This window comes from Nycticebus coucang, chromosome 5, assembly GCF_027406575.1.
Source record: "Nycticebus coucang isolate mNycCou1 chromosome 5, mNycCou1.pri, whole genome shotgun sequence".
NCBI classification, from domain to species: domain Eukaryota; kingdom Metazoa; phylum Chordata; class Mammalia; order Primates; family Lorisidae; genus Nycticebus; species Nycticebus coucang.
This window is the reverse complement of record NC_069784.1, coordinates 1,694,397-1,716,420: the sequence shown is the minus strand read 5'-3', so window position 1 is coordinate 1,716,420 and position 22,024 is coordinate 1,694,397. Positions and strand designations below refer to the sequence as shown.

Below are 22,024 nucleotides of genomic sequence, written 5' to 3'. Positions count from 1 at the left end.
TTAGAGCCAGAAAACTGACTTAGTGCAGGGCCGGCCCTCTACGAGGTGACACACTGAGCGTCTAGTGCAGGGCTGTCCCTGGGCAGGAACCCAGGACTGATCTGTCTGCACCTTCATTCTCCAGGGCGGCGGGTTCAGAGGCACCAACAGGAAGAGTCTGGGCTCTTGGTGCTTCAGGCCAGGTGTTCTCAGGAGCTGGTTTAGGAGGTCCTGACCGATGTAGGGCAACTCACACGTGCGGTTGTCACTGTGTCCAGACTGGGTCACTGCCTGTGTCTGAGTCTGACTGGCTGTTATCAATAGAAAAGGACCGTCCTTCCCTTCCCACGTGCCAAGCCAGCTTATTCCAGTCCCTCTTGATTCCAGTGGGCATCTAGTTTAAAACAGTGCAAGGAAGCCCCAGAGTTGTTTTCCTTCGTTATTAATGCCATTATCACAATACATTTTGATTAACTGAGTCCCTACTGTGCTAGTGAGCGTGGCACCTGTGTCAATCAGAATTAACCTTATCGGGTGGGGATGGTGGAGGAGAAAAGGAAAGTGAGGTGGGAGCAACACGGCAGCCAACAAAGCTGGTTCCCAGGTGCATGTGGGACCCCTGGGATCTCCCAGAAATCTCTGGGCACTCTCTCCAGGACCACGGGCACTCCCTCCAGGACCATGTGTGATGACTCCCTCTAGGACCATGTGTGCACTGTCTCCAGGACCATGTGTGCACTCCCTCCAGGACCATGTGTGCACTGTCTCCAGGACCCATGTGCGCACTGTCTCCAGGACCATGTGTGCACTCTCTCCAGGACCCATGTGCGCACTGTCTCCAGGACCATGTGTGCACTCTCTCCAGGACCCATGTGCGCACTGTCTCCAGGACCATGTGTGCACTGTCTCCAGGACCATGTGTGCACTCTCTCCAGGACCCATGTGTGCACTGTCTCCAGGACCATGTGTGCACTGTCTCCAGGACCATGTGTGCACTCCCTCCAGGACCATGTGTGCACTGTCTCCAGGACCATGTGTGCACTGTCTCCAGGACCATGTGTGCACTGTCTCCAGGACCATGTGTGCACTCTCTCCAGGACCCATGTGCGCACTGTCTCCAGGACCATGTGTGCACTCTCTCCAGGACCCATGTGCGCACTGTCTCCAGGACCATGTGTGCACTCTCTCCAGGACCCATGTGCGCACTGTCTCCAGGACCATGTGTGCACTGTCTCCAGGACCATGTGTGCACTCTCTCCAGGACCCATGTGTGCACTGTCTCCAGGACCATGTGTGCACTGTCTCCAGGACCATGTGTGCACTCCCTCCAGGACCATGTGTGCACTGTCTCCAGGACCATGTGTGCACTGTCTCCAGGACCCATGTGTGCACTGTCTCCAGGACCATGTGTGCACTCTCTCCAGGACCCATGTGCGCACTGTCTCCAGGACCATGTGTGCACTCTCTCCAGGACCCATGTGTGCACTGTCTCCAGGACCATATGTGCACTCCCTCCAGGACCATGTGTGCATTGTCTCCAGGACCATGTGTGCACTCTCTCCAGGACCCATGTGTGCACTGTCTCTAGGACCCATGTGCGCACTGTCTCCAGGACCATGTGTGCACTCTCTCCAGGACCCATGTGTGCACTGTATCCAGGACCCATGTGCGCACTGTCTCCAGGACCATGTGTGCACTCTCTCCATGACCATGGGCACTCTCTCTAGATCATGCAGGTATTCTCTCCAGGATTATGTAAGTACTCTCTCCAGGGCCATGGCACTCTCTCCAGGACCATGGGCACTGTGTCCAGGACCACCTGGGTCCTCCTGGGCAGTGGAGGTGAGAGCAGGCACCATGTATGTCAGGGAGCCCTTCTGAACTCTCTCCTTGTCAAAACTTTTGTGTTGTGCTCTAAAATACCTTCCATATCTTTCTCCACACCTCTGGGCCAGGATTTCCTTGTGCCAAATAAGGAAAATTTCAATTCTTTCCCCTTATCATGGTCCTAGACTGGGAGTTTGTCTCTTCAATTCTAAGTATGCGGCTGTGTAGGAGAGGGCCTCTGCTCTGAGAAACCACTGAGAACACCCATCACTGGCCACGAGAGTCCAGAGGAACCTCTCCAAGAGCTTCCCTCAGAAGCTTGCTTGGAACTTTTCTACTGATGTTCATTCCATTCTGTGAAGCAGCAGGATCTCCCCAGCCTTCCTTCTGGAAACAGCCCTGAACACAGGAATTGGCTTCCTTCCAGGCCTTCTTCCTTCCCTCTTTTCTTTCTTCCGTCTTCCTTCTTCCTGCCTTCCTCTGGTTCTCCCTCCCTCCTTCCCTTCTTTCCTTTGTCTCTGCTCCCTTCCGTCTTGTTTGTTTAATTGCTTCCAGGTCTCAGCTTTCCACCCTCTGCCTTGTGTTTTGGTCTCTCCGAGCCTCACCTTTTCTCTCTAAGGTGTCCATCATGACTTCTATCACCCTTTCAGCCCTAACGCCCAAGTTAGCATTGCCCCCAGGACAGTGACTAGGTGCTTGGACACTGGTGTCAGTCAGGACTGGTTTGGAGCCCATGTTTGCCACTGACCTCATGACCTTAGGCCAGAAAGGCAGGTGCCGAAGGCTTTCTAACATGGAGGCAGTGCCGACCTCCATGGTGAGCAGGCACTGATGTGTGAACGTGCGCGGTGCACCCATGCTCCGGGTTCTGCAGGCTCTTTGCCCGCTGACTCCCTGCATCAGGGATGTAACCAGGAGTATCATTCTGCTCCTTTTCTGCAGTCTCGTTGAGAGTACTTATTTGCTCATTTCAGATGTAATCCCATCACTTCCTATTTTTGACTCATCTATAAACAGCACAGGTAGCTTCTCTGTTCTCATTTAATATGTTATTTTAACATATATTGTAAAGGCTACAGGCAAGAATAGAACACCAGGAAAATAGTGATAACCTTTGCGTGTTAGAACATGAGAGAGTTTTTGAGATATTTGAGTGGTTGGAATCTCTGAGGGTGGGACCAGATGTTGAAGTGTTTTAACAGGTGCCCTGTTTGTTCTGACAGTTGACGGGGACGTGCATCCCACGTCCAGGAGTTCTGACTAGACTATCTACCTGAATGGATCTGGGTGAGGTGACAACACACTGTAAGTCTGCTTGTGTGAGCACTACACCCATATTTTTGGTGATTACCCAACTGTCAAATCCCTTCTGGAATCAGAATACACCATTTAGCACGCTCCTGTTCAGAGCACCCTAGTTACCCTGACAGAAGAATGCTAGCTCCTGCTGTTTCCATGATCATATGTTAGAAATATGCTCTAGGGTTTTTCCCAAATTAATTGCAAAAATTAGTAATTTCTGAAATTCACCTTTTTTGAAAATTAGAAACTATTTCCAGTCTTCTAGAATCTTACTCCATACTCTTCAAGTAACATTTAAAATGGCCTATAATCCTAGCATTTCGGGAGTCTGAAATGGGAAGATTGATAGAGCACAGAAGTTTGAGAACCCTGTCTCATTAAAAATTAAAAAAAAAAAAATAGCCAGGCATAGTGGTGCACTCCTGTAGTCCCAGCAACCCAGGAGACTGAGGCAGGAGGGTTACCTGAGCCCAGGAGTTTGGGGAGTGTGGTGAATTATGATCAGGCCACTGTGTATGCCAGCTTGGGCAACATAACAAGACCATTTTGCTAAAAAATTAATATTTTTTAAAATTACATTAAATTTTTTTAATTTTTAATTTTAAACATTAATTAATTAAATTTTTAGCAAAGTGGTCTTGTTATGTGAGCCACAAAATCACCAAATATGTAAGCCAAATGTATTTAGGCTCCTTCATCACACCTGCAAGCACCTCAATTCTGTTCATTATAATCCATGTGTATTTGCAGGCTCAGAGTTAATTATGTGATCTTAATGCTCTTTTTCTGCCCCTGGCTTCTTTCCAGTTGTATTCACGGATTAGTTATTCCCTCAGTCATGCTGCAGACCAGCTCTGCTCCCAGACTGCTGGGAAGATAACCCCCTGGAGGCTGCTGGGACTCTGTTCCCCGCAGCTCTCCCTGAAGAAACCTCTTCACCACCTTCTCCTCCACTGCAGCATCTCAGCTCTCAGCTCGGTGTGAATTGTCCAGTCCTTTCCAGTTTGCAGGCTCCTGGGTGGATGGTCTAAAATTTGCTTCAGGGTCTAATATCTAGTGCCACAGTTCAATGCTCTCTTCTTTTACGTTTGGGGTTAGTAGGAGGGTACACATGATTGGGTTACATTATTCATGTGTTAGGTGAAGTCCAAAGTCTGAGATGTGTTGTGTCGCTCATCCAGGGAGTGTGCCGTATGCCTGCATTGCACCCGATAGGTGGGAACAGACTTACCCCTTCTTGAATTTAATTGTTATTTTCTCTGATGTGGGCCTGTAGCTTCCCGATTGGAACTGAGTACATGGGATGCTTGCTTTTCCATTCTTGACATACTTTACTTAGGAGGATGTTCTCCACAACCATCCAGGTAAATACAAAAGATGCAAAGTCTCCGTCTTTTTTACGGCTGGATGGTATTCCATGGTGTACATTCACCACAGCTTTCTGATCCATTCAAGAGATGATGGGCACTTGGGTTTTTCCCACAGCTTGGCAAAGCTGAATTGAGTTGCCATACACATTTGAGAGCAGATGTCCTTATGGTTAAAATAATTTTTTTTCCTTCTGGGTAGAAACTTAATAATGACATTGTAGGATCAAATGGGAGGTCAACTTTTATTTCTTTGAAGATTCTCCATACTTCTTTCCAAAAAGGCTGTCCTTGGTCGCACTCTCACCAACAGTGTATGAGTGGACCCCTCTCTCACACCCACACCTGCATCTACAGCTTTGGGATCTTGGGATGTGGGTATTCTCACTGGGTTTAGGTGATCTGTCAAAGGGGTTTTGATTTGCATTTCTCTGATGATCAGGGATGATGAGCATTTTTTTATGCCTTCATTGGCGATTCATGTATCCTCTTGGGAAAAGATTCTGTCACGTCACTTGCCCATTGATAGATGGGGTTATTTGCTTGTTCCTTGTTGATTTGCTTGAGTCTTTTGTATATTCAGGTCACGAGCCCTTTGTCTGATTCATAACATGTGACTATCTTCTCCCATGCTGAAGGTTGTCTATTTCCTTTGTTGATTATGTTCTTAGCTGTGGGGAATCTTTTCATTTGAGTAGGCCCCATTTATTTAATCTTGTTGCTGCTGGGTTTGTCAGTGGGGTCCTCTTCATGAGTGTGGAATGCCCTCTCCTGCTCCTGAGAGTGCTGATAGCCCCTTTACCAGACCTGTCAGAGCAGAACAGAGCCTGCCTCTTTGTGTTCTAGTGAAGCTCTTATTGCACAGCGTTCAGACTTAGAGCCAACATGTGTTCTCCAAAACACAGCTCGCTGCCCTGGAAGGCTGATTCAACACAGCCTACGTGCTTATCATCAGGAACCTGTGAGTTTTCACTATACACAGAAAACAAGTCAGAAATTGGATGTGAAATAAATCAGCTTTTCTAAGTTTTCCTTTCTTTTCACTCTAAACTTTACATATTCCATAATTATATTCCCCCAAATCCCTTTGAATACTGGGGAAGTTTCTAATTACAAAGTCCATTAGGTACTGGATTGTTATCCATTTTAACTCCTATAATTCTCATTAAACCCTCTCAAAGGTAGGTGTGGTAATACAGCTTGGGAAGCTGAATTTTGAGTTGCTAAGTAAACTGCCCAAGTTCTGACAATACCATGGGGCAGACTCGTGACTCCAACCCAGGCATCTGATGACCCAGGCTCTGTTCTTCACACAGCCTGAGCTGGCGCTCCAGGCTCCAGCCCAGTCCACGCCTGTCATTAGTGGGTAACATTCCTGTGGGAGATCCTACTGGAACATTCCTAGCAGTACTCACTCTCGCAGAGTGTTCAGACGCTGTCCCCACAGAGCGCTCACACGCCGTCCCAATAGAGCGCTCACACGCCGTCCCAATAGAGCGCTCACACGCCATGCCCACAGAGTGCTCATGCTGTCCCCACAGAGCTCTCACACGCTGTCCCCACAGAGCGCTCACACGCCCTCCCCACAGAGCTCTCACACGCCCTCCCCACAGAGCGCTCACATGCTCTCCCCACAGAGCGCTCACACACCGTGCTCACAGAGCGCTCACACGCTCTCCCCACAGAGTGCTCACACGGCCGTCCCCACAGAGCGCTCACACACTCTCCCCACAGAGCGCTCACACGCTCTCCCCACAGAGCGCTCACACACCGTGCCCACAGAGCGCTCACACGCTCTCCCCACAGAGCGCTCACACACCGTGCTCACAGAGCGCTCACACGCTCTCCCCACAGAGTGCTCACACGCCCGTCCCCACAGAGCGCTCACACACTCTCCCCACAGAGCGCTCACACGCTCTCCCCACAGAGCGCTCACACGCTCTCCCCACAGAGCGCTCACACACCGTGCCCACAGAGCGCTCACATGCTCTCCCCACAGAGCGCTCACATGCTCTCCCCACAGAGCGCTCACACACTCTCCCCACAGAGCGCTCACACACTCTCCCCACAGAGCGCTCACACACCGTGCCCACAGAGCGCTCACACGCTCTCCCCACAGAGCGCTCACACACCGTGCCCACAGAGCGCTCACACGCTCTCCCCACAGAGCGCTCACACACCGTGCTCACAGAGCGCTCACACGCTCTCCCCACAGAGCGCTCACACGCCCGTCCCCACAGAGCGCTCACACACTCTCCCCACAGAGCGCTCACACGCTCTCCCCACAGAGCGCTCACACACCGTGCCCACAGAGCGCTCACACGCTCTCCCCACAGAGCGCTCACACACCGTGCTCACAGAGCGCTCACACGCTCTCCCCACAGAGTGCTCACACGCCCGTCCCCACAGAGCGCTCACACACTCTCCCCACAGAGCGCTCACACGCTCTCCCCACAGAGCGCTCACACGCTCTCCCCACAGAGCGCTCACACACTCTCCCCACAGAGCGCTCACACGCTCTCCCCACAGAGCGCTCACACGCCCGTCCCCACAGAGCGCTCACACACTCTCCCCACAGAGCGCTCACACGCCCGTCCCCACAGAGCGCTCACACACTCTCCCCACAGAGCGCTCACACGCTCTCCCCACAGAGCGCTCACACGCTCTCCCCACAGAGCGCTCACACACCGTGCCCACAGAGCGCTCACATGCTCTCCCCACAGAGCGCTCACATGCTCTCCCCACAGAGCGCTCACACACTCTCCCCACAGAGCGCTCACACACTCTCCCCACAGAGCGCTCACACACCGTGCCCACAGAGCGCTCACACGCTCTCCCCACAGAGCGCTCACACACCGTGCCCACAGAGCGCTCACACGCTCTCCCCACAGAGCGCTCACACACCGTGCTCACAGAGCGCTCACACGCTCTCCCCACAGAGCGCTCACACGCCCGTCCCCACAGAGCGCTCACACACTCTCCCCACAGAGCGCTCACACGCTCTCCCCACAGAGCGCTCACACACCGTGCCCACAGAGCGCTCACACGCTCTCCCCACAGAGCGCTCACACACCGTGCTCACAGAGCGCTCACACGCTCTCCCCACAGAGTGCTCACACGCCCGTCCCCACAGAGCGCTCACACACTCTCCCCACAGAGCGCTCACACGCTCTCCCCACAGAGCGCTCACACGCTCTCCCCACAGAGCGCTCACACACTCTCCCCACAGAGCGCTCACACGCTCTCCCCACAGAGCGCTCACACGCCCGTCCCCACAGAGCGCTCACACGCTCTCCCCACAGAGCGCTCACACGCCCGTCCCCACAGAGCGCTCACACACTCTCCCCACAGAGCGCTCACACGCTCTCCCCACAGAGTGCTCACACGCTCTCCCCACAGAGCGCTCACACGCCGTGCCCACAGAGCGCTCACACGCTCTCCCCACAGAGCGCTCACACGCCGTGCCCACAGAGCGCTCACACGCCGTGCCCACAGAGCGCTCACACGCCCTCCCCACAGAGCGCTCACACGCCCTCCCCACAGAGCACTCACACGCTCTCCCCACAGAGCGCTCACACGCCGTCCCCACAGAGTGCTCACACGCCGTGCCCACAGAGCGCTCACACGCTCTCCCCACAGAGCGCTCACACGCTCTCCCCACAGAGCGCTCACACGCCGTGCCCACAGAGCGCTCACACGCCGTGCCCACAGAGCGCTCACACGCCCTCCCCACAGAGCACTCACACGCTCTCCCCACAGAGCGCTCACACGCCCTCCCCACAGAGCACTCACACGCTCTCCCCACAGAGCGCTCACAGGCCATCCCCACAGAGTGCTCACACGCTGTGCAGGTAGCCACCTGACATCTCTCAGTCTGCAGGAGGGCTGAGCTGCCATCCCTTCGCAGTATTTGGGCACCGACCACGTGTTGTTAGTTGCATAATACAAGGACAGGGTCTTGTAGTAGCCATAACCCAAATTGCTTGAATTTTACAGCTCCTGCCAAAAATCTCATTCTTTTTATTTAAATCCCTCACCGTTCTCTTGAAACAAAAACCAATTCCTATGCTCACCAATGCTCTGCTTGCCCTGCCCCTTCCTGCCTCTCGCCCCTCATCTTGAACCTCTGACTTTTTTTTCTGCGCTCTGGACACAGAGAGAATCTCCCAGTTTCTCACATAATTTATGCTTCCTTCTTTCTTGGGGCCTTTGCATGTGCTATGCTTCCTCCCTGTCACATCCAGCCTGCCTCCTTCACCTGGCTGGCCCCTCTCCTTCCTGTGGACCTCTGCGTGCTGTCTCTCAAGCTCCCATTCCATTCTTAAATACTGTCACTGGTAGCCACCGTCCTTTGTGAGCACACTTGGACTGTGTCATTATTTAATCAATGCATCCCTCCCTCACGGACCGCCCTAGTCTGGCACACAGTAGGCAGGTAATAAGCTGACAGAGGAAGGCAGACCCATCTCCGCACATTCTGAACCATTCCTGCAGTGAGCCGACAGCTTTCTCCGTGCTTTGAGCATTGAAAGCACCCACTATTATTAAATGTGCAGACGACATGGTCAGAACATGATGTGCCAGAGAGTCACAGCCTCCTTTCCCTGCGCTCCCCTGGGCACACGCAGACACGAGCCGTCTGGCTGCCCTGCTCTGTTTCCACCCAGAGGCTGTGGACACAACAATGGAGCGAGTGGAAGTGCTGGTGTCAGCCTGGGGCTTGAGTCCCAGCGCAGACCCTCCAGCTGTGCAGCATGTCACGTGGCTCAACTCCTGCATTCCTCGATTTCCTCGTCTGTAGAATGCTTCACTTGCAGGACTGCCCTGGAGACTACAGGGAACACAGATCTGAAGTGCCCACCTGGCTCAGGGTCTGACTTAACACACAAGAATTCTCTTCCTTCCCTGAGGTAATACCTGCTCAAACAACAGTGCCTTTTCTGAATCAAGTAATACAATGAAAGTGGCTGACACCAGGCCATGGCATATTGTCCTAAGCACCTCCCCCCACTAACCCATTTGAACTCGTAAGAGCTCTAGGAGGCACGTCCTGGTACCGTCAGCCCCATCTTATGCATGAAGCAACTCAAATTCAGAGAGGTAAAATAACTTATCCAAAGTCAGCCCACATTTAATCCCCACCAGTCGGGAACCCTCTGGTTCACCCTTCCGGAGCTCCCTGGTTCGGTGCTAACAGAGAACTAGCAAAATCTCACAGCAAGAGGAGCATTTTCTTTCAAAAGAGGAAGTTTCCCCGTTCTCTGGGGGGCCTTGGTCAGTGCAGTTCTCTGTTCCCTAAAATGAGCCTGAGACCATGTGCCATCAGGGTGACACCCACAGAGGGGACAGAAGGAAAGTCCCTGTGCTCACCTGGCACTGGGCGCATGTGGGCTCTTCCCTCTTGCCTCACACCAGCCTTTCCTGTCAACACAAGTAGCCTAAGGTAATATTTCTCTCTTCTTACAAAAGTGTAACCTTTGTGCTTTCTCTCCAATTTACCTGGACAGGGTTAAGAGACCATGGCCTTCAGCCAGCTCTAGAACTTCTGTAACAGAAATTGTTGACACTAAGCCCACACTAGGCTGGAAACTCCCAGAGGGAAAACTGCACAGGCTCTGACCCAGCAAAGATTTCCCCTGAATTCTCCAGAGTTTCAACACATATGAGGCCCTTAGAGAGAAAAGCCCATGATTCCGGAAACAGAGTCCAGCAGGAAGGAGGGGGCTCCATTCCCCTGAAAGAGAGACGGTCTCTGTGATTGTGACCAAGTGTGGTCCAGCAAGATAGCCCTGAACTTCAGAACTGTCATGAATGTTGCTCTGAAACCTGTCCCCAACTCTCCAGCAGCATACAGCATCCCAGTGCTGTCCAGAGTTAGGGTTTTCAAAAGAAGCAATTTATTCTGACACTGACCTTTGGAGCTCAGAATCTCCCTCTTCTGTAAAGGAGAAGCATCTGCCCAAGGTGGCCTCAGGACACATCTGGGCACTCTCAGCCTGAGGGAAGGGTTTGTGGCTGCACCATGCCTCAGTCCCCATCCAGGAACAGGCGCCGAGCACAGTCACCTCCCTTGGTTATGTGAAGACACAGTGAAGTGACACATGTTCAGAGCCAGGCCCAACCCCAGTCCCAGTCAGCTCTCAGTGAGTGGTATCCGGGCTCATAGCCCCAGCAGTGTAGGCCTCTTGCTCAGGGTCACACGGGAACGTGGGGAGAGGCAGGAGGACTGCGGGCAGGTCATGGGGACCCTCCGTCCCAGCTCTCTCCCCACATGAAGAGCTTCTCCCCACCGTTGGAGCCTCAGTTTCCTACTCTATACCGTGGAAGAACAAAACTATATGGAGAGTGTGGGAAGAACACTAAGCTCAGAAAACACCTCCCTCCGAATCTCAGCCTCACTCCACCCCCAAAGACTCTGCCCCATTAAGTTGCCCCCGACCCACAATCCCTTGGGTGTTCTGGGCTCTTAAAGGCTTCCTCAAGCCTCGGAAAGTCCTCCTGGGATAGAGGCTCAGGGAGATGGCACAACGGGGCCGTGTCCGGCCCTGGGTCAGTGTGGCCAGTAAAATAAGGGCATGTCCCAGGTCAGTGTGAGACCTGGGGTCCCATGGCAGCAGGTGTGCAGGGCAGGTGGCACTGGCAGCTGGGGACACCTGAGCCGGAGAGGACAGCCTGGGGTGTGGGGGAGGCGGACAGCACTTGCTCTGCCTCGGATTGACTCAGCTTTTCCTCTGCGGATAGGAGAGCTTAACCCCCTCCTCGTGGGGTCTGGGGAGAATTAAGAGGGACGTTCATGTAGGGAGACCTTTCCTCTCCTCTTCCAATACAAGTACAAATAACAGCCTGGGTCCCAAGAAGGTGGAAAGATAAGATTACAAAGTGGACATCAATGCTCAGACTATTCACAATAGGCTGCAATATGTCATTTCATCACCTCAGGAGCCCGTGAGAAGGGACTATTATCATCCCCTTTACACAAGAGGAGACAGAGGCTTAGAAAGGGTCAGTGACTTGTGCAGCACGGCGGGAAGGTGGTGGGGCTGGCCGTGACCATGGCCCACTGTCTCCTAGGTTTGTCTGCCTCCCATGTCTGACTGTTGTGGGGACTGAGCTGTAACTATCAGCCAGGCAGTTGTGGGCCTGGCCTCCTGGAGTTTTCTCACAGCTGACAATTCTCTAAGCAGTCTGCCAGTGCCTCGCTTGGGGCCCCCACCTTGCCCTTTCTTTTGAAGCCAGTGTCTCCTGTTAGCTGTCCCCTCTGAGTCGCGTGATGGGATGTGGAAATGGCAACATCAACACCCAAGGATGCCCAGGCTGGCCAGACTGGGGCTTGGGCATTTGGTGAATCTGGCTGTGGCCTCCCCAGGGACACATTTCCCAGTTCGATGCTGGGACAGATTGGCCCTTCTCAGCTGTTGACAGCTCTTCCTCTGCCAGGGGCCTGCACCCTGCTGCCTGCCCTGCTCCCCACTGCCCACCCCTGTTCCCCACTGCCCACCTTTAATCCCCACTGCCCGCCCCGCTCCCCACTGCCTTCCCTCCACTGCCCTCCCTCCACTGCCCGCCCCGCTCCCCACTGCCCACCTTCCACTGCCCACTCTGCACCCCACTGCCCTTCCTCCACTGCCCGCCCTGCTCCCCACTGCCCACCTTCCACTGCCCACTCTGCTCCCCACTGCCCTCCCCCACTCCCCACTGCACACCCTGCTCCCCACTGCCCATCCCTCTCCTCACTGTCCACCTCTGCTCCCCACTGTCATGGCCTGCTTTTGCGTGGTCCTCAGTGGTGCTCACACTCCAGCTGTGCGCTGTGTTCTCTTCTTGCCCCCACACTGTGCTACTGAACTTCCCATACACCGTCAGCTTCGGGCCCTCACACACACAGGTCCTTTTGCTTAAAAACCCATCCATTTCTGTGCTCGCTTCAGCAGCACGTATACTAAAATTGGAATGATACAGAGAAGATTAGCATGGCCCCTGTGCAAGGATGACACGCAAATTCGTGAAGCGTTCCATATTTTAAATCCAATACCAAAAAAAAAAAAAAAAATACCATCCATTTCTGCTCTCTTCAGGGCATACTCCTCCAAGTCCTTCAAGGTCAAGGCCACTACCTGGCACAACTCTGTCATTAACATTATGGAATGACTCCCTAGAATGACCCCCACCACTCTCCCCGACCACCTGCTACCACCACTGACACCTGCTTTTGGGCAAAGGAGACCTGAGTGTGAGGAGGGAAGGGCTAGAGAGCCCTGGTGTGTTTGGAGGTGATGGGGGCAGAACTGACTGAGCCCCCAGCCACTTCACCTGTCAGGATGAAGCCTTCTGCATTCTGGGCAGAGGAGCCCAGAACCTGCTCAGGGTCCCAGGTGAGGGTTGGTCTCCTGGGAAGCAGGTGCAGGCCTGGTCACGTCCTCCACTTTCTGGTCTTAAGGTTTCAGCAGGTATGGCCAGAGCATGAGATGAGCTGGAAAAGTGGCCCTGGGCTTCCCTGTCTCCAGGAGCACTGGGGGCTACACCTGTCCCTTCAAGAGCTGTGAGATCGGTCAGGGCTCTCAGAGGCCGTGACTGCCTTTGACCATCATCGAGTAGATGGGAAAAGTGTGGGAGTTGGGGCATGTTTTTGCTAATGCTCTTTCCTGTGATTATCAAGCCTTCTAAAAATATTTTTATTCCTTTTTTTCTGATTATAAAATAATGCTCTCTAAATGTAGGAAATCTGGACACCATAACATAGAAAAGTATTTTTAAAAAGCCAGCCAAAACCTTAACCCTGAGAAAAAGGGAATTTCGTATCTGGGTTAATTATTCTTTTTTCCTATAGTACGTATTTGTACACTCAGGTGTACAAATATATCTTTATTATACAGCTTTTTAACAAATTTGAAACTAAATATAGCATTAAGATATATAATTAAATAGTATTCAAAAATATTATTTTAATGGCATGATAGGGTTTCATTGTGTAATTATTTTCATGTTATTAAATATTGAGACTATTTTAAGGTTTTTGCTACTATAAAAATATTATAATTAATATATATGAACATATGTTTATGCACAAATCATTCCCTTAGTCAGTTCTACTGAAAAATAGGTAAAGACTAGGAAGATTTTTTAGGCTTCTGACATATAGTAGCAAAAACACTTCAAGAGAGTGACAGATTGACAGACAGAGTGACATTTAGAGGGTTGAGTTGTGTCGGAACCTGGCCACTGGGTTTGATTTTTTAAAAATAGTTTTGTAAAGTTGAGAAAGAATATCCTCTGGTTATTTTAATTTGCATTTCTTTTGCTACTTACAAGGTTAGTATTTTTCACACACAATTAGCCACTCAGATTTCTTCTTAAATGTTTCTTCTGTTCACTATCTTCATCCAGTTTTTGAGAGCAATGCTTCTCTTTTCTTTGTTCTTATTAATTTTGAGAATGGAAACCAAACCTTATTGATTTTTGAGATGCCTGTCACACAAGGCCAATACACATTTATGTTTCATATACATGACGTTTTTTAATACTTATTATTTCTTTTAATTTTGCACATAGTGAGGTTTGACCTAAAGATTTTAAATGTTATAGAAAAAAGTTGATTAATGTTTTACTTTTTAGTTTGTTTTCTGTTTTCGTGCTTGGAAAATCTCTCTCTTCCTTGAGATATGACTGTCTCAGGTAATTTCTTATAATTCACTTCTATCTTTAACTCTTTAATCGATTTAAGCTTAAGCGAAGGGGAAACGATTTCTCTGTAATAACTAATGAATAGCTCCAGGTTTGGACAATATTGATTAAGCCTTCTTTTCAGAAATGATTTAGTGCACATCCTCTGTCACGCATCACAGTCTTGCAAACCAGAGCTCAGTGGGCTTCTGCTGTGCTCTGTTCTGTGGGCCCCTTTCCTTGGTCTATAACATGGTCCCTTGTCTTGATTATTATAATTCTACAATAATTTTAGTTACTTGGAAGTTCGTGTTATCCTTTTTTTCCTTTGAAATTTCTTCAACTACTCTCTTGCTTTGATTTTTCAGATGAATTTTAAAATTAGGTTTTTAAATCCCCTCCAAAACTGGCACTGATAATTTTCTTGGAATTATACTAAGTTTATATGTGAACTTGAGATGGATTTATATTATGATATGGAGTCTTTTCACCCCAGAGTGTAATGCATTTTAAACTTGGTAAAGCCTTTCCTTATACACTTAATAAGCCATGTCTTTGAGGTTTTTTCTTACAGGTCCTACCTATTTCTTCTTGTTTCTTCCTAGGTATTTTAAGATATTTTTGCTGCACCATTGGAAATGTGATTGTATTTTCTTTTCTTTTTATTTTTTGAGACAGAGTCTCACTTTGTTGCCCTTGTAGAGTGTTGTGACGTCACAGCTCACAGCAACCTCAAACTCTTGGGCTCAAGTGATCCTCCTGCCTCAGCCCCCCGAGTAGCTGGGACTGCTGGTATATATCACTGTACCTGGCCAAGATTTTATTTCTTTATTACACTTTTTCTATGGTTATTCTTTCATATGAGATTTTATATTTTTATTTTACTACCGGGCCCAACTTACTAATCTGTCCCATTAATTTAGCTTCAAGGAATTGCATGTGAATCAAATGTAGGCAGCATTTCTTATTTCTCAGTAGTGCTAAGAAGCAGGGAATTTTGTTGATTCCAGTTCTTATCCTCCATCCAACCACGTAGGTTTTTAATCACATGGATAGTAGGTGCCTTTCCCCTGCTGCTCTTGGCAGTGGGGGTCGGCAGCCTCACCCGACGGTCACCATCTGAGCTCACTTGTGCCCCCTTGTCCTTCATTCTCCTCTGCCCGAGCCCACAGCCATGGTGAGGAGCTGGGTAAGTGTTCATCACACTCACTGGCAGCCTCAGTGCTCATCTGGAGGCTTCCTGGATTTGGCAGCGCTGACTTCCATTTTAATTAGTTTCTCTGGGGGTGTTTCACAATTCATAAGATAAACAAAAGCGCAGTGGAGCGAGCAGCGCAGTGAATAGCAGCCTGGTCTCCCAGGAAAGCTTCCTGGAGCGCTGTTTCTGAGAAGGGTGATCTAAATTGTGAGGAAGGGAATCCTGGGGCTGGCCGAGCTCATCCTCACGGCGAGTCGGAAGCCTGAGCTGCTGCTGGAGACCCAGGCAATGGCCAGGGTCCTGGACAGAGGCCATGTAGGGAAAAATAGTCAACTATTATTGACTTTATCTTTATTTTCGAATTTTATATTTGGTCCAACATTGACTTTTTACATTAGTTTTGCAAAGATAGATTGCATGAAAGTATTCTTCCTCATCACTGAGGATGAAATCCCCCTGAATTCTGCATCTGACCTGAGCACCTCACTCTTCTCCCCACAGTCCTGACCCAGCTGGAAATGGGCCTGTATTGGGCTGAACTGTGGCTCCTCCAAAGCTATGCCCACATCCTAGCCCTAGAATCTGTGAATATGGCCTTGTTTAAAGGAAGAGTCTTTGCAGATGAAATTAGGGATCTCAAGACGCAGTCATCCTGGATAATTTAATGGGCCCTAAATTCTGTAACAAGTATCCTTATAAGAGACAGAAGAGGGAAGGAAGGAGGCTCGCAGAAGAGAGGGTTGCACGATACAGACCCAGAGTTTGTAAACTGGCAGAGCCCAGGAGTGCCTAGAACGGAGGGAAGTGGGAGAGTTCAGGGAGGATGACCCTTAGAGGTGGCGTGGCTTTGCCTGCATGATTTTGGACCGAGACAATACGTTTCTGTTGTTGTAAGCCACCACCAAGTTTGGGGGTCTTTGCTAAGGCATTTTGATCAGTTAATGCAGTTTGCAAGGTGGGTGTGTGGATAAGAATTCTGTAAGTTGGACTGGGTAGAAACTTTCATGCTCTGGTGCAAACCAGTTGCACGTGTCCTAAAGTGCGTATAAAGACAAACAAGCACAAAATTAAAAGTTAAAGACAGCTTCTGGTAAGTTGAGAAAGAGAGAGAGAGTGTGTGAGAATTTTTGTTGACTTATCACATATTTATTGAGTCCTTTCTTTTTGCCTGCCCCTGTGCCGGGCAGTGTGTGGCCTGAACACACCCTTGCATGGCTGTCCAAGCATAGATGCATGATTTAAATCAAATCTTAAGAGATGGAGCTAAATTATGAAGCATCTGTTAGATTCTATTCAGCTTTTCCAAGACTACTTTCCACATCCCTTCTGTCTCCTTAGGAGAGCTAGTGAAGCCATTTCTCTGTTACTTCTTATGCCCTGGGTTCACTGCTAGCTGGTAATTTCCCCGCTGCAATTATAATAAAAGATTCCCTCATCTTCCCATTTCCCCAACAAGGTAAACTCCTCAAAGCCAAGCAGACTCAGAAAGTGCCTTGTAAAATGTCTACTACTCTCGTAAAAACTACAGATGTTGAAAATATAAACTCATCCACTTTTTTAGAATAGAACCCAAATAACATTTTGAGAAAAGCTATCAGACATGATAAACAAGGCCACAGTTACTGTAACCTGGAATGTTTTAGCAGAAGTCTTAGAAAGCCACCAGGCAGGGAAGGCAGCGTGTGCAGTGGCCAGACCTGCAGGCCCCAGGCTAAGCTTCAAGTCCGGTGTCCTGGCTCTACTGTTTATTCCTGCAGCCTGTCCCAAAGTTCTCACATACTGAAAACTAGGCTCCCAGGAGTCCCTGCCTTATACATCTGTGGTGGGAACTGGATGTAATAATTTTTAACTACTATTATTACTATTAGTAATACTATTACTACTATTGTTGAACAAATAACTTTGAAGAGTATAATATTCTTATGTGTCCCCAAAATAGATTGACAGCAAAACATAATTCTAGAAAAATGAAGGAGTGAATGATATAAAAAGTTATTAGCTTTAAGTTGAATAATTGTTAACTGTTTCCTGATAAAAATGATGTCACTGGTTTTGAACTTATTCTTATGAAGATGGTCTTTTTTTCTTTTTGGAGATGGAGTCTCACTGTGCTGCCCAGTTAGACTTGAAGTCCTGAGCTCAAGCAGTCCTCCTCCCTCAGCCCCCGAGGAGCTGAGGGGACACGTGTCCACCGCCTTGCTTGGTGCCTTCCTGTTCTGTGCGGCTGTGCAAGGTGTAAGGTCGTTTTCTGAGTGAGTGAGGTGTAAGGTCGTTTTCTGAGTGAGTGAGGTATTTTGCAGAAAAGTTGTAGTATGTTAAAGATGTAAGTTTCTAGGGTAGGTTTGTCATATTAACCGCAAAAGACCTAACTAAAGGAAAACTAAAATAGCAAAAATATTGACTTCTGAGCACACTTGTGTTCATTTCTCAATCATTTGATTAATGTCCCTCTAGATCAGTGGTTCTCAACCTTCCTGATGCTGCACTGTATTTTCATTGTTAAAAGGGGTTGCGACCCACAGGTGGAGAACCACTGCTCTAGGCGGTCTATGCAGTGAGCTTGTTTTTCATAATTTTATCCTAAGAGTCTAGACAGGGCTTGGTAGGTCTCAGGTACTTACTAAATCATTTTTGATTAACTGACTGACCCGCAGATGGATCAATTGGGTGTGCTGTCAAAGTTGGCACTGATGTGCGTTGAAGAGGAAAAATTTACACACAGAGAGCTAAAAAGAGGCCAGAGTAATTTGACTCAGAGCTGGCCGAGACTACCTAAAATACAACATTGAAGAGAGCTTGATAAAAGGAGGTCTCAGAAAGTTCATTCAATAACTCAATGATTATGTTTTACAGTTGAGGAAGTAACGAGGGGAACAGCAATTCCATGTAATCACAACCAAAGGGGAAGAGCTCATTGCTGAGGAGGAAACGCCGGCGGCCCTGGAGAGAGTGAGAGTGCCGACTGACTCGGATTTCACCATTACCTGACAGCCAGGCGGCGGCTCTGCGTGGACAGAGTCTAGATGTCAGGCCACGCACACGTCCACTTCTCAGCTCTCTAGTGGAGCACCTGATGGAGGTGATGACGACAGTGGTGGTGATGTTGGCAGGGGAGGCACACCTGGGGAGGCCTGAGTGATGATCACTGCAGGGATCCCTGTGAATTGACACTGTCAAGTTACAAGGTGCCTTACAAAGGACCGATATTCCTGGATTTTTGGAAGAAAGGGAAAAAAACTCACGTGACTGCACAAGAAGGCTCTCTGAAGAGCTCAGGTTGTAAAGTAATAGGTATCAAAATGATAGGAGGAAGACCATTTTCCCAGAATAAAAACAAGAGAGGGGGGCCACAAGAGAAGACGCAGGAAGTTCATTTGACGAACTCCATAAGCTCCAGGGAAAAACAAGCCAGAGAAAATGCACACCCCAGACACACACATGCAGACAGCCACCAGGGACACCCACAGACACACACATGCAGACAGCCACCAGGGACACCCACAGACACACGCATGCAGACAGCCACCAGGGACACCCACAGACACACGCATGCAGACAGCCACCAGGGACACCCACAGACACACGCATGCAGACAGCCACCAGGGACACCCACAGACACACGCATGCAGACAGCCACCAGGGACACCCACAGACACACGCATGCAGACAGCCACCAGGGACGGGGAGCCTCACAGCTCCTGCTGACTCGTAGAGATAATGCGATTCACAGGAGAACTCCAGCCTGACAATTCTTACTTCCTATCTTTCTTTTTTTTTTGCCAAAAGAATGAATTTCATGTTGAAGAGGAGACAAATGGTCTTTGGGCTGTAAAGGGCAGAAAGACAGGGAAGTGGTAACTCTCAACATTCAGTCTCCCCCTCACGCTGGAGTTTGTCCCTCTACATCTGTTCCAAGAAGTAAACATCTCTCTGAACAACCACATTTAAGATCTGAGGTTTCACCACATCTAAAGTCATATAATTCCTTTTTTGGTCAAGAATAGTCAGAAAATTCTGTTTGTCTTGCTTATGAGTTCAAACACACCTTCCCTTTGCTTTCATTAGCCTATATCCCATCTGCAGTAGACTCAAGAACTAATTTTCTTTTCATATAAAAATTCTTTGTGTCTTTGAAGGTTGCTACTATTTCTCTTCTCCAATTAGAATAATCACTTCCTCAGGCTCAGCACTCCCATTTTCCTCCAACGATTAGGTGGTTGAGTCCATCCAGCATCCTCTGATAGTGTTTTGATTTCAACTAAATGTTCCTCTTGGTTAGAAGAAGTGGCGCATGAGAAAAGTCCAATGCTCTTTCTTTAAAAGAGAATCTGTCAGACGTCAGAAGAAAGGAGCCCCTTCAAGTGTGGCCCCAGTGAACACACAAGTCCACTTATATCTGTGCCCTTCCTTTTATGTTTTATTGGAAAAAATGACCTTTCTTCTAAGACTAATTCCTCTATCAGCACTTTGGGTCACACCACTTGTGCTTCCCAGGAAAATGTTGTCAACAATCCCACTGCTTGTCTGCATTTTATTAATTTATGTGTTTATATTTCAAAATGCTAAGAGCACACAAATGTTTTTGTTACATGGATACTTGTAGGACATTTGTTAAAGTCAGGGGCTTTGGTGTGCGCATCACCCAAATGGTGACATGGTGCCCGTCAGGTAGGGTTTGGCCCCTCCTCTCTCCCTCCACCCCACTTCAGGATTTACAGCAAACTTTACTTCTTTCTGTACCCATGCAAGCCCACCAAGTAGCTCCAAATTATTAGAAAGTGAACACGTGGTGTTTACTTTTCCATTCTTGAGATACTTCACTTAGGATAATTGTCTCAAGTTCTATCCAAATTGGTACAAAAGACATGAATTCACTTCTTTGCACTGCAAGTAGTACTCAACGGTCATATCCATCACATTTTGTTAATTAGCTCATCAGCTGGGGGACCCTTGTGTTGATCACACATCTTTGTCACCACTGCACTTGCACACAGCACTGGAAGTCTTAGCGACACCAGTCAGATAAGGGAAGGAAACCAAGGGCATCCCACTCAGGAAAGCAGAGGCCAAATTATCCCGTTTTGCCAATAGTGTGATCTTCTAGCTAGAAAACCCCTAGAATCTTTTACTAAGATACTCCTGCACAATTACTGATAATACATTCACTGAAACCATTGTTGCTGTTTCACCGATTGCAGTTTTCACAAGCAGGGCTTTTCTCCTGTGTGTTGCTGTGTCCCCACTGTCTGGGAGAGCAGCAAATATTTTTGAATAAGTGAACTGTGAACATCCTGGCCTCAAAGATACGCTCCCGTCCTCTGCTCTTCATGTTCCCCCTTTCTTCTGGACGGTGGGCCTCCTGCCCGCCCTCTCCGGCTCCATTAGGTCTAGTAACAGCTCCCCCTCGTCCTTGAAGACTTGACCTTGTCCTCCCATCAGGAGTGCTCCTGGCTTATCCCTGTAGGAGTTTAGTGCTCCCACACTTGTGTTTTCTGTGACCCTGCACTCCAGCGCGTTTTATAACACACATCCACTTTCCTGTGTACTTGGACACACAAGGACAGGGACAAAGTCTCAGAATAGTGCCTGAAAAGTGTCAGGACTCAACACAGGCTCACCGGATGAGTCAGTAGTGATGCTGGAGAATCCCTCTGACCTGGAGCACAGACATGCTTGTTGTCTTCCGTCTTCTGTGGTCATCCTTCTGAGACTGTGGGTTTGGGGGGAGGAGACAGTTGTCCTCACTTAGAAGGACATAAGCCCTTAACTAAGAGTGTGCGAGCGCCATGCTCTCCTGGTAGATACACTGAGCACAGCAAGGAGGGGTTAAAAGAACCTCTCTGCTCTTGAAGTAGTTCTGTGTTTCCAGACACATGATTTCCCAGACTGTTACCAGGACTTGACAGCATGTTTGTGGTGCAGAATTGGTGATCGTTGAGAAATCAGAGAGAACAAAATGGACCATAAATCTGCAGGTGCATAGTAGGCAAATACCATTTCCTTTTTCATAAAGAAAGCATGAAATTGATGTATGAAAAATTCCAGAAGGGATTGTTATTGGATAGTTTTCAGGCTACTTGAACAGGAAGTAACCATCATTAGTTCCTGAGGACAAGCCATGTGGTCAGGGACACTTCTGTGAGTGAGGGTCAGCAGAGTGCCAAGGAGGGCGAGGCTTTGGGGTGGTGCCTGAGTGTCAGAAGAGACTTTGATCTCATTCTTCCTGATACGGTTTTGGCCAGATTGGCCTACATGATGATGTGATGGGGAATTTATAATCGACTCAGGACCATATCCCTGGAACCTTGACTAATAGATCAGCGCTGATCTGGAGGGCAGCTGGCAGCCTAGCTCACATGCATTCCTCGTCCTACATTGCTTAACACTTTTACTAAAGTGTAAACAAGAGTTTAAAATACCTAATTATCAAAGATGTAAAGCACAGATATTGGTGGAGGCATAGTTAATAGACTCTGAGAATCGGAATTCAAAATGAGTATTTAGGCCAAAGTTAATAGACTAAAACTCATAATATGGAAAAATATTATGAGAAAATATTATGAGAAACTTTTTCCATAAATGAGAAACTTTTATCTCATTTACTCGCCACTGAAGGGTGTTAATATTGCTAATAACACTCATCTATTCTATCCCTGGAATGTGCCCACTGCTCATTTATTCTTCCCAAACA

General features: G+C 48.8%; 1 non-coding gene across 1 annotated transcript; it reads left to right on the top strand.

Annotated features, from left to right (window-relative positions):
• The first annotated feature begins 12,390 nt into the window (after positions 1-12,390).
• Positions 12,391-12,497, top strand: LOC128586886 (U6 spliceosomal RNA). Its single transcript, XR_008380344.1, has one exon. It is a non-coding gene; the product is annotated as a U6 spliceosomal RNA (small nuclear RNA).
• The last annotated feature ends 9,527 nt before the right edge of the window (positions 12,498-22,024 follow it).